General features: G+C 39.6%; 1 pseudogene; it reads left to right on the top strand.

The window, feature by feature from the left end:
- The first annotated feature begins 7,957 nt into the window (after nt 1-7,957).
- On the top strand, nt 7,958-9,739 carry LOC147897768 (uncharacterized; annotated as a pseudogene).
- The last annotated feature ends 532 nt before the right edge of the window (nt 9,740-10,271 follow it).

The following is a 10,271-nucleotide window of genomic DNA, read 5'->3' as shown; positions in this document are numbered from 1 at the left end:
TCGCACAAGTACATGGTTTTGATTATCAGGATACTTTTTCTCCCATAGCTCGACTAACCACAATTCGCAGTGTTTTAGCTTTAGCAGCCTAAGGAAGTTGGCTCGTGTTTCAAATGGATGTAAAATCTGCCTTTTCTGAATGGAGATCTCAAGGAGGAGCTATATGTGGAACAACCACCAAGTTTTGTGATCCTCGGTTCAAAAGGTAAAGTCTGTAAACTGAAGAAGATACTTCACGGGCTGAAACAAGCCCCACGAGCATGGTACGAGTGGATTGATGCCTACTTTCTACAAAATGGGTTTAGGAGGAGCCCATCTGATGCAAATTTGTATATCTTCAAAGAAGGAGGTAGGTGTATGATCATGGTCCTTTATGTGGACGACCTTGTCATAACAGGGAACCATGAAGAAAAGATCTCGTAGACAAAGCATTTGCTAGGAAGAGAGTTTGAATTCACAGACCTCGGACTGATGCATTTCTATTTGGGGATTGAAGTTTGGCAAGAGCCAAAACAGATCTTCATTTCACAACTGAAGTATGGTGGAGAGATACTAAAGGCATTTGGCATGGCTGAGTGCAAGACAGTTGGCACCCCTATGGAGGTTGACGTGAAGCTCTCAAATGAGGATTCATCATCATTGGTGGGCGAAGTGAAGTACAGAAGGCTTGTGGGCAATTTGATTTACTTGTGCAACACACGGCCAGACATCAACTTTGTGACTAGTGTACCAAGAAGGTTTTCCAATAAGCACCGAGAGAACCATTGGAGGGCAGGGATGCGAGTGCTGAAATACATCAAAGGCACACTTGATTATGGCATCACCTATACCAAGGGCAACATCTTGATCGGATTCTATGACTTGGATTGGGCAGGAGACGTGGACAGTTGGAGATAAGGGACAAGTTACTATTTCTCACTTGGATCTGGAGCTCTGTCATGGGTCAGTAAGAAGCAACCCATAGTTGCTCTTTCTTCTACTGAGGTTGAGTACAAATCAGCATGTTTTGCTTCTTGTGAGGTAGTTTGGTTGAGGAGGATTTTAGGGGACATGGGTGCAGTGCAGAACAAGCCTACACAGTTATCATGTGACAATCAGAGTTGCATGGCGATTGCAAAGAACCTTGTGTTCCACGCTCGCACAAAACACATTGAGATTCAATATCACTTTGTACGCGAGCTCATCATGGATGGAGAGGTCAACTTGGTGTACTGTCCGACTATAGAGAATGCTGCAAAAATCTTCACGAAGGCTCTTGGAAGAGACTTGTTGGAGAGGCATCTTCATCGACTTGGCATTGGACCGAAAAAGTAATTTCACTTGCGGGTGTGCGTTGAGGGGGGTGTTAGATATCAATGCTCCACTCTCGTGTAACTACGTGGGAACCAGCTAACTCTACTTATAAGCCCCCCATATAAGGAGAAGGAATTTGAATGCATCCTACCCCCATGCTACAAACTCTATGGATTCTTACAATGCGCATACGTCCTCAATTAGGATGCTTAAACTTGTTGGAAAGGTTCCTCTCATGAGCTCAAAATAAAGTTTTATAGGATCATCTATTTATTGTTGCTGTTAATGCTAGACAAAAGGTCCCTTCAAAACATCAATTTGTAATGTGTGACCTTATAGGTTACGCTCGTAATCATTTCAAACTCTCAATGCTCTATCTTACAACTTAGGCTTATGTAGGTTGATAGTTGTATGTTTATGTGTGCTATGACTACATTGATGGTACTCTTGATATCTTCCTACTAACTGTTCCTTGCATATAATGTGCAACAAACCCTACATAAGGTCACACACTTTGAAATGTTCGATTAGATGGTTTTGTCTAATACTGATCCCAATATATTAAGTTTATGTTGATCTCTAGACCATATGACTTTGATAATGTTTGAAAATCTGGAGCTTCTTGAATCATAGATTAATTTTATCTCTCCATATAAAGGATTTGCATGGCACGCATGACCTACTTCATAAAATGTGTCATTTATGTTAGTAGTCACTTTGTGATTGTCACACTTAGCCTTATCTTTAAGATGGCTCATGGATATATTCTTAAAACACAAGATAGACATGGCCCAACGTGGCCAACCTTTACTTGATAAAATGATAAATTTTTAGAGAGGAAGGGTTCCCTCTACAGACACATAGATATTGAAAGAAGCTCCATGCATGGATATTTATGGCAAAATTAAAGAGATTTTTATTAAAGAATAGAAATTAAGACATAGCTTTTGATTCCAAATTTTGAGATCTAGATCGCATGTGAATAACATTCTAATATTTCAATAGTAGAGATAGAGCACTAGATTGGTGGGGTGGTACATCTCTCGGTGGTGTTTCATTTGAAAGTGACTCTTTTTGGAATAAAGAAACTTACTTTAAAAATTTCAAATTGTTATTGTATGTGAAATCTTGACTTCTTTGATTGCGTTCCTTATAAGGGTTTTATTGAAAGGGTGTGCTACACTCACCTCCACATGGGAATGACGATGTCCTCATGCTTAGATTATATGGAATTCCTTATTTAATTAATCTTTTATTAGCTAGATGGTCTCTTTCATTAAGTACCCTTTGCATTAAGTAGATACTCCCATATTACTAAATTTTGTAAGGGATATTTTTTCAACTCTAGTATTCCTTTGGATTATGGGTTGAAAGTAAAAACTACAATCACATCATCATCCAATCTGAACACGTGACCATTATTTGTTTAGCAAGCTCACATCAAGTACATCATGAGTTTAATATCCATTTGGTTATTTGGAAGGGTCTGCAACATTGAGATTTAATCCATTTCTTCATCCCTTTAAATTCAATTGACGACATCCGGGCTTAAGCTTGCAAATATTCATTCCCCCTTTGATTCCCTTTTACTCCTATGTTCATCAACATACTTTCTATGCTAGTATATGGTAACATCAAGAATATTATCCTTCATATGCCATTTAATTTTACCTAACTTGTTCTTTGTGATCTCTATATTACCTAAAGGATTGCACAAGCAATAGGGGAGGAACATTCTTGTCCTCGTGGATCTCAAAATTGTCTGGTTTTATTGAAATCTTGAGGTGTGATGTCTAACTGTGCATACCACACTGAGTGAATTTTTTCTCCCAACAGGTTCCTTTATCCATGCATAGGTCATGGTAACTCTTTTTTCTCCTTGTTATTCCTTTGCATTTTATCTAACATGTTCTTTGTTCTCTCTATTTTGCCCAAAGGATTGTAAGAAGCAAATTACGATAAGGGAGAAACATTCTTGACTATATAAATGCCAAAAGGGTGTTTTTTTATTGGAATCTTGAGATGTTGTGTTAAAAGGACATTATACTGAGTGAAGTTATTCTCCCAACAAGTCTTTTAATCCATGCAATGCATTTGATGCATATCCTTGAAAACTTAATTCATGGTAGCTCTTTATTTGCCTCCTTTCATGCAAAAGGTTTGTGGGAGTTGTGTCTAGATCAAAGAAGAAGCCAACAAACAATCAAGTCCTGGAGAAGATGCAAGCATGGTACTTGAAGAATCCAAAGTCTCCTGGACTTATAGGTCGAGCTCTTGGCATAGGTGTCTTCCATCACGTAGATGTTTTGAACACTGTCGCTCAAAATTGGAGCATGTTGGAAATTGTTTTTTGCTTGTGGGTCCAAAATTCAAATATTATGCTAAAGCTAGATATTTGCACTTCAGATGGGAGATGGAGAATCCCTAGCAACTAACCTCAATAGCATGCAATTTATAGTCAAGAACCTTTACACACTTTTAGTATGGATGCACAATTGATGATGGCATGGCAATACTCTAACTAACTCTCCACCAAGGTAAAAATCAGATAGTTGCCATTTTGAGAGTTAACTCAAATGATTTAAAAATTCATGATGTCATTGCCATGTTACTCAGTGAAGACAAAAGAGTGGAAATGAGTTTAGCAAGAACGGAAGGACTAGAATATGATATCAAATAGTAGAGAAAAAGAAAATATGAAGGGAAGAAGAACTTGGTAGGTTGTGGTTGAGATGGTCATGAATAAAAATGATCTTATAAGAAGGCCTTTCATAAGCCAATAGTATCTCAAAACCTTGCAGTGTTGATGAAGGTTGGGGAGACCATTTTGTAGGACTTGATCATCATGAAAAATCACTAGTTATTCATGTTGATGCAGCCTATGCTTTCTAAGTGTCCAACCCCTGTGAGGATTTCTTGGGGAAAAGTTTGTTGATGGTTTGGTAGGATTCCTGTTACTTTCTCTCCACTGACTCAATTTATGGGGTAGATTCTTGGGATTTTCAACTTTGCAAACTTCATAGCATGTGTTGGTTTTCTTGCATGGTTATGAATCTTCTGTCTCCCACATGATCATTATAAGGCTTTCCATGAGATTCTAGAGTAGGCAATGGTCATCTATGGCTCTTCCATGTTGTGTGGAGTTCCTCACGACTGGTACAAAGTTTCTAGAATTGACAACAATGCTAGAACATCTCTCTAATAGCCTTGTTGGGGTCACTCACTATTATGTAAGAGTATCATGCGGGTTCAAGAGAATGCATTTTTAGAATCTAGGTTTTGCACATTGATTACATACATAAGGGTATCGTTGAAAGGGGGTACTCACATATTGACTAGAAAAAGGTTGCATGTTATTCATGAAAAACAAAAAGATAAGAGAAAAGAGAAGGTGAGGATAACATAACATGTCCTTTCTTAATAGCCATAGAGGGTGGAAGATTATAATTCACCAATATCACTAGCCATGCATTGTAAGAGGTGCTTTTGAGACCAAATGGGTTCACATCATCCATACCCAATCCAAGTCTCAAGCTCCTAGGTTCTTCCTTGAAGCTTAGCCATGTGTCTGCGGGAGTTCTCCACTTGCCATTGGTTGATAGATGGGATGAATGCCATGACATGAGCTCTGTAATGGATTTGCACTTGAACATATGTTGGATGCGAGGGATTATGGAAAAATGTCACAGAACCTTATGAGGCACATCCAAAGTTTTGAGATCTACTCTATATCTTGCCTCTCTACAAGTAGGACACTCTCTTGCATCCTTATGTGGTCCATGAAGCAGAACACAATAAATGACGCATGCATGGATGCGCTTGTAATCTAATCCTCCAAGAGAGGTCACATGTTGCCTTGCCATATCTCTTGAGATCGGTAATTTATTCTCCCTTGGAAGCATTTTACACAATAGCTTGCATGTGAAGACCATAAATGAGGAAAAGCATTTGAGTAATTGACCCACTAGCATAATTCACCACGTTTGCAAAATAGACTTTAAAGCTTACTTGAGTAATGCATTCAAACTTGCATTGCTCCATCCATAGATGGTCTAAAAGTTTAGTAATTCAAGCGAGGCACGTAGAATAGAGAACGTGCACCCCTCAAACAGTGGAGTCGATGCTATGGTAAAAAGATCGTCCTGCTCCGTGCTATCATCCCTCCCTTTAGACTGATGGACATATAAATCCTGCACCATATGATCAAACACCTCCTCCTCCACGGCCTCATGAGGTAATGGCGGAGGGCTACTATCACCATCACTCCATGCATCCATAACGGTCCCTCCTAAAGATCCCACCTCATATCGTCGATGCTTCGCCTCCTCATGATGAGCATAGGGCGACATATGCAGGTGTGGCACTGGATCTTATATCAAATTAAAACGGGATCATAACTCAAACACATGAACACCCATAAGTATCTCAATCAACCTTAACTCTTTAACACTTACCATATTTATGGTCGCATCCCATTCTCCATACTTTGAGATGTGATTAAGTGTAATTCTATGTGCATGATACATGTTTCCTTGACATCGATAACACATACATTTGATTTTTTGCTTCAACCATATTTCGCAATGCTCGATATGGAGGGATTCATCCTCACTGGAGCTACTTATTGAAGATGAAGACATCCTATAAATAAACAACCCAAAAATTTGCTCTTGCATGAGTTGTAAATGTTAAAAACTCTATGGCATAATATATTCTTATTTTTATATAATATTAATAAAATTTAAACTAATTAATCCATGTGGCTTGCATAACAACCCATGATCAAACAGATCAACTTAGATTCCATCATCATCGTTGATTGCTTGTTAGATGTGTGGTTGTCATCTCTTATCCTTTAGGTCTCCTCCACTCTTTTCTCAAACTTTGCTCTTGCTTTCACATCATGCTCTTAGCTCGAGCACTTGCCACTGAGTGCCACCACCATCAATCTCCAGTTCAAAGAAAGCCCCAACTTGTTTGCAGTTTTGACGACTCACAACTCATCACTAAAGACTGAAGACTCAAGTCACTCAATAGAAACCAGGCACTTTCATTGAGCAGTCGTTTGGAATCTGTATTTTGGAAATTGGTTGAAGGTTTTTCTAAGTTCTATGCCCCCCTTCCCTAGAAAATGGAAACCTGCGAGCTTCCCAATTCCTTCATGTGTGATCCCCTCAACTCGAGCTTCAGCGCGACTAGCCTGCTGCCTTAGTATGTAGTACTTGTAGGTTGCTGTTGTGCCTCTTGCTCACCTGCCAAGCCTTCCCTGTGTAGCTGCATCCTCACCTTGATTAGATTCAATGGGTGCGTCGCACACCCCGCCACTATTAATGCCACCCCGCCTTCCACAAAGCCCTTCCACCCCATCACTGTGCAATGCAACTTTGGTCACTCGACACATAGTCCTGGGGAGAACAGATCTTGGGGGTCTCAGAGCTATTGAAAAGCTGCTACGCTTGCATGCGGGATCTGCATCAAATGAAAACATTGATTAGGATTTCACCATTGTCACCTTTTGCTTGGACTCCCCATCTCCTGATGCTACTGCTCCTTTCGGCTCAGCCGTGCCTTCGTGGGTGGCTTAATTCTGCACTCCAAGAAATCGTATGGACTCCATGAACTGTGACTCCTTGAGCCTTATAGCTTCAAGAGAATTGTCCATAACTCACCTCCCTCCAATTATACCCAACTTGGAGCACACCAGTGAGATGAATTTGAGCTTTTTGGCAAATTGCACCTATGTCTCTCTGGGTAGCAGCTTGCATCGCCCTCGCCGCGCCATTACTTACCTTTTCGCTTATGGTGGTTGTGCTGGAGTATGGCTGCCATTACAGCAAGTTCTTAGTCTTTCTAACGTATATGAATCTAGATAGAAACTGAGCAGCTTTCTGTGTTTCCAGTTGCTAAATTTTCATTTCGAGGAGAGGGTGGTAGCTAGGTTTGAAGATTATTTGCTTTTCCCCCACTTTCCTTCTGCTCTACTGCTGTGGGCTTTCGATTGCTTGTGACTCTGGCACAATAGCTGTTGCACAAGTCACGTCTTATTGGCCCAAGATCGAGGGCTCTTTTTCCAAATGCTGTTGAAACCATCTACTTATTCTCAGAAGTTTTACACTGTGTAGTAATTTTTGGACGTGGGTTCCACTCTCTTTGCCACAAGCGGCTTCTAGAAGGGATTGTTTACACAGATCGCATAATAATCCTTGGTCTGTTGCTTATGATAACTAGTGCGGTAATTTTGCATTGTGACAAGGCCGAAGTGCATGAGCTGGTGGCTGAGCTTGAATGTCGTTGAAGCTAGAGCCTCTAGAGTTGTTGGAGAAGCCAGAGGTTTGAGGCACCTAGCTTGCACTTGGAGCTGCTATTGATGCCCAACTACACAGACCAGTTGAGTTGATGGAGTGGTTGTGGACGTGGGAGATTCGTGTGAAGATTCATTTGAGCCTGGAGTTTGTCATTTAGTTGTACTGAGGCGCACTACAACTATGCACATGAGCCGCTTACTATTGGGGGCTTGCTGCTGTGGAGTTTTGTTTGTACATGGTTGGAGGCATAATTGAAGAGCATTGTGGATGCTTGAGAAGGCGTGTTGGATAACCTGAAAGATAAAGTTGGACCCATAATTGGACATGCTTCAGATGGAGATAGTAGAAGACGAAAGTTGATGCTTGAAGACTATTTGGAGAAAAGCGAACAACCTTTTGCTATCAATTGGTGTGGATGGAATTTGAGAGCAAAAATTGTAGGAGGAAATGTGTATGGCCTTCATGATCAAGACTTTGTACATTGTGGAAAGAAACTTACAAGCCCACTTGATAGTCCTACTCGAAAACTAGCAATTGGATGTGTTTGGATCACACTAAATCATGTATCTATTGTTTACAATTCTTTTTCAATTGAGGAGCACAAGCTACGAGATGGAGATATTCAAAGGAATGATCGACAAAATTGGGGAGCAACTCAAAGGATTGCAAGTAGACAAGTATAGAAATGTTTGAGAAAACTTCAAAAAAAAGAAAGAAGTATGAAGGGGATTGAGGCCTATTTGATGATTGTTGCTGATTATATTAATATTTTCTTGTCACCATATTTGATCTTGAAGGAGCGTGTGGTGCTTGCAGCCAAGGTAGTCTTCTTTTTCAAAATTTGGAGACTATGGATTCATCACCATCCAACCTACACCTTGAAGAAAAATTTCATTAGTAAGGAGGCTTATACGGACTGCATGCTTTCTTGTCATTTTGTTGTATTGCTCATAAAGATGTTTTGAGATTTTTATCCTAATCTGAAGTGTCCACTACATCTTACTGGTTCTAATGCTGCTGAAATCTATTTTAGTAAAGTTGGAGGCATGATTGGGCAAGAAAGAGCATTTGATCTTGGAGATCTTCTACATAGCATTGGTAGCTTGAATAAAATTGCCATGCATGAGTGTGCTCAAAATGGTCTAACTTTCTCTAGGGCTCATAAAAAGCAAGAGCATATATGGAAACATTTGAACAAACAAGAAGGGATGATTGAAGAAAATCTAGGTGACTATGAGAGTATTTGTTCTGATGAAAAGATGATTGATGCATTAAAGGAGGGCTTACAACAAGCTCACATACTATGCGAGTCTTTGGATTTGAAACCTAGCAAGGCTGAAGACTTGAAATGGTGGTTTCAGGATGCAGGGTCTACATGGTGTAAGCTAGATGCTGAAATGGGAGAAGCTGATGAGAATGATGACTTTGTGGAGCCATGTGGTGAAGAAGAAACTATGGACGAGAATAGCAATGAAAGCGAAGAGGTTATTGCACTTAGTGAGATTAGACATGAAATTGATGACATTTTGAAGGAAACAAGAAACATGCCCCCTAAGAAAAACATTAGCCCCATTGTAGAGGTGGACGGAAAGTTTATTTTCAAGTCAACATTGGTGAGCCAACTCAATGGATGTCCAACCTTGTCAAAAGATAGACTCACAAGGGTAAAGCAAGGTGTTTACTTCAACCATGAAGCAAAAGCACAATCATCAAATGGAAATTTATTTGGCATAGGTTGTGACTGTGCTGTATACTTTCATGATGACACAAAAGGATAAGGAAATCAACACATGAAAAGAAATGGCAAAGCTACAATCACGACGAAGATGGATGCAACTCATGGTACATGGTACTTAGGAAGAGTTCAAAAGATGAGGAAGAAAGTCGGAGGGAGGTGCGTGGATTATAAGTGTGGCTTTGATTTAGCAGATAGGCCCCAAGGTTTGGAAGTTCAGCTTGGATGGCATCAAAGGGCAAAAGGAGCACAAATGTTTACTTATGATTTGATAGACTTAAACATGGTGGACATTGAAACAATTATTGAATTAGCAAATTTGACATATATTGTAAGAACAGACAAGTACCAACTAGATGAGAATGACTACAAAGTTTTTAATGACTTCTTGAAAAGTGCTAGGTAAGTTTACTTTGCATTTTTCATGCAAGATGAAACTTTCCAAAATGTCTTATAATGAGCTACATCATCTAAGGATCATCCTTGGCTAATTTTGGTTTCAGATAATGATACGTCACATGTATCGCATAAGGAGTTGGGCTAGTTCTTGAGGCAAAATTCTACATTTTTTGTAAGTCAAATACCTTAAGATAGACTTGAATACAAACTTTTCTTGAGATATAATTCTATATTTTTTGTAAGTCAAGTAATTTAGATAAACTTGAGTGCAAACGTTTTCTAGCTTTATCTAACATTAATCATGCAAAATTCTTGATTCTTATTGGTGAATAAACAGGGCAATACTGGATGGAGGGTCAAATTTGGAAGCCAAGTGGCCTGTTTTAGGGCCCTCCCTTGGCTATAATCTTTACACTATAAACAAGACAATTCCACATCCTCCATGTTATCCAGCTGAGGTCATTCAAGGATCCATCAATGAGGAGGAGAAGTCTGTGTAACAACCTTTAGTCTAGCTATCTCTAGCTGATTTTTTGCCA

The sequence above is a fragment of the Dipteris shenzhenensis genome, chromosome 10, assembly GCF_047967505.1.
Source record: "Dipteris shenzhenensis isolate YYH24624 ecotype China chromosome 10, Dip_SZ_1.0, whole genome shotgun sequence".
NCBI lineage: Eukaryota > Viridiplantae > Streptophyta > Polypodiopsida > Gleicheniales > Dipteridaceae > Dipteris > Dipteris shenzhenensis.
This window is presented reverse-complemented; position numbering and strand designations above follow the sequence as displayed.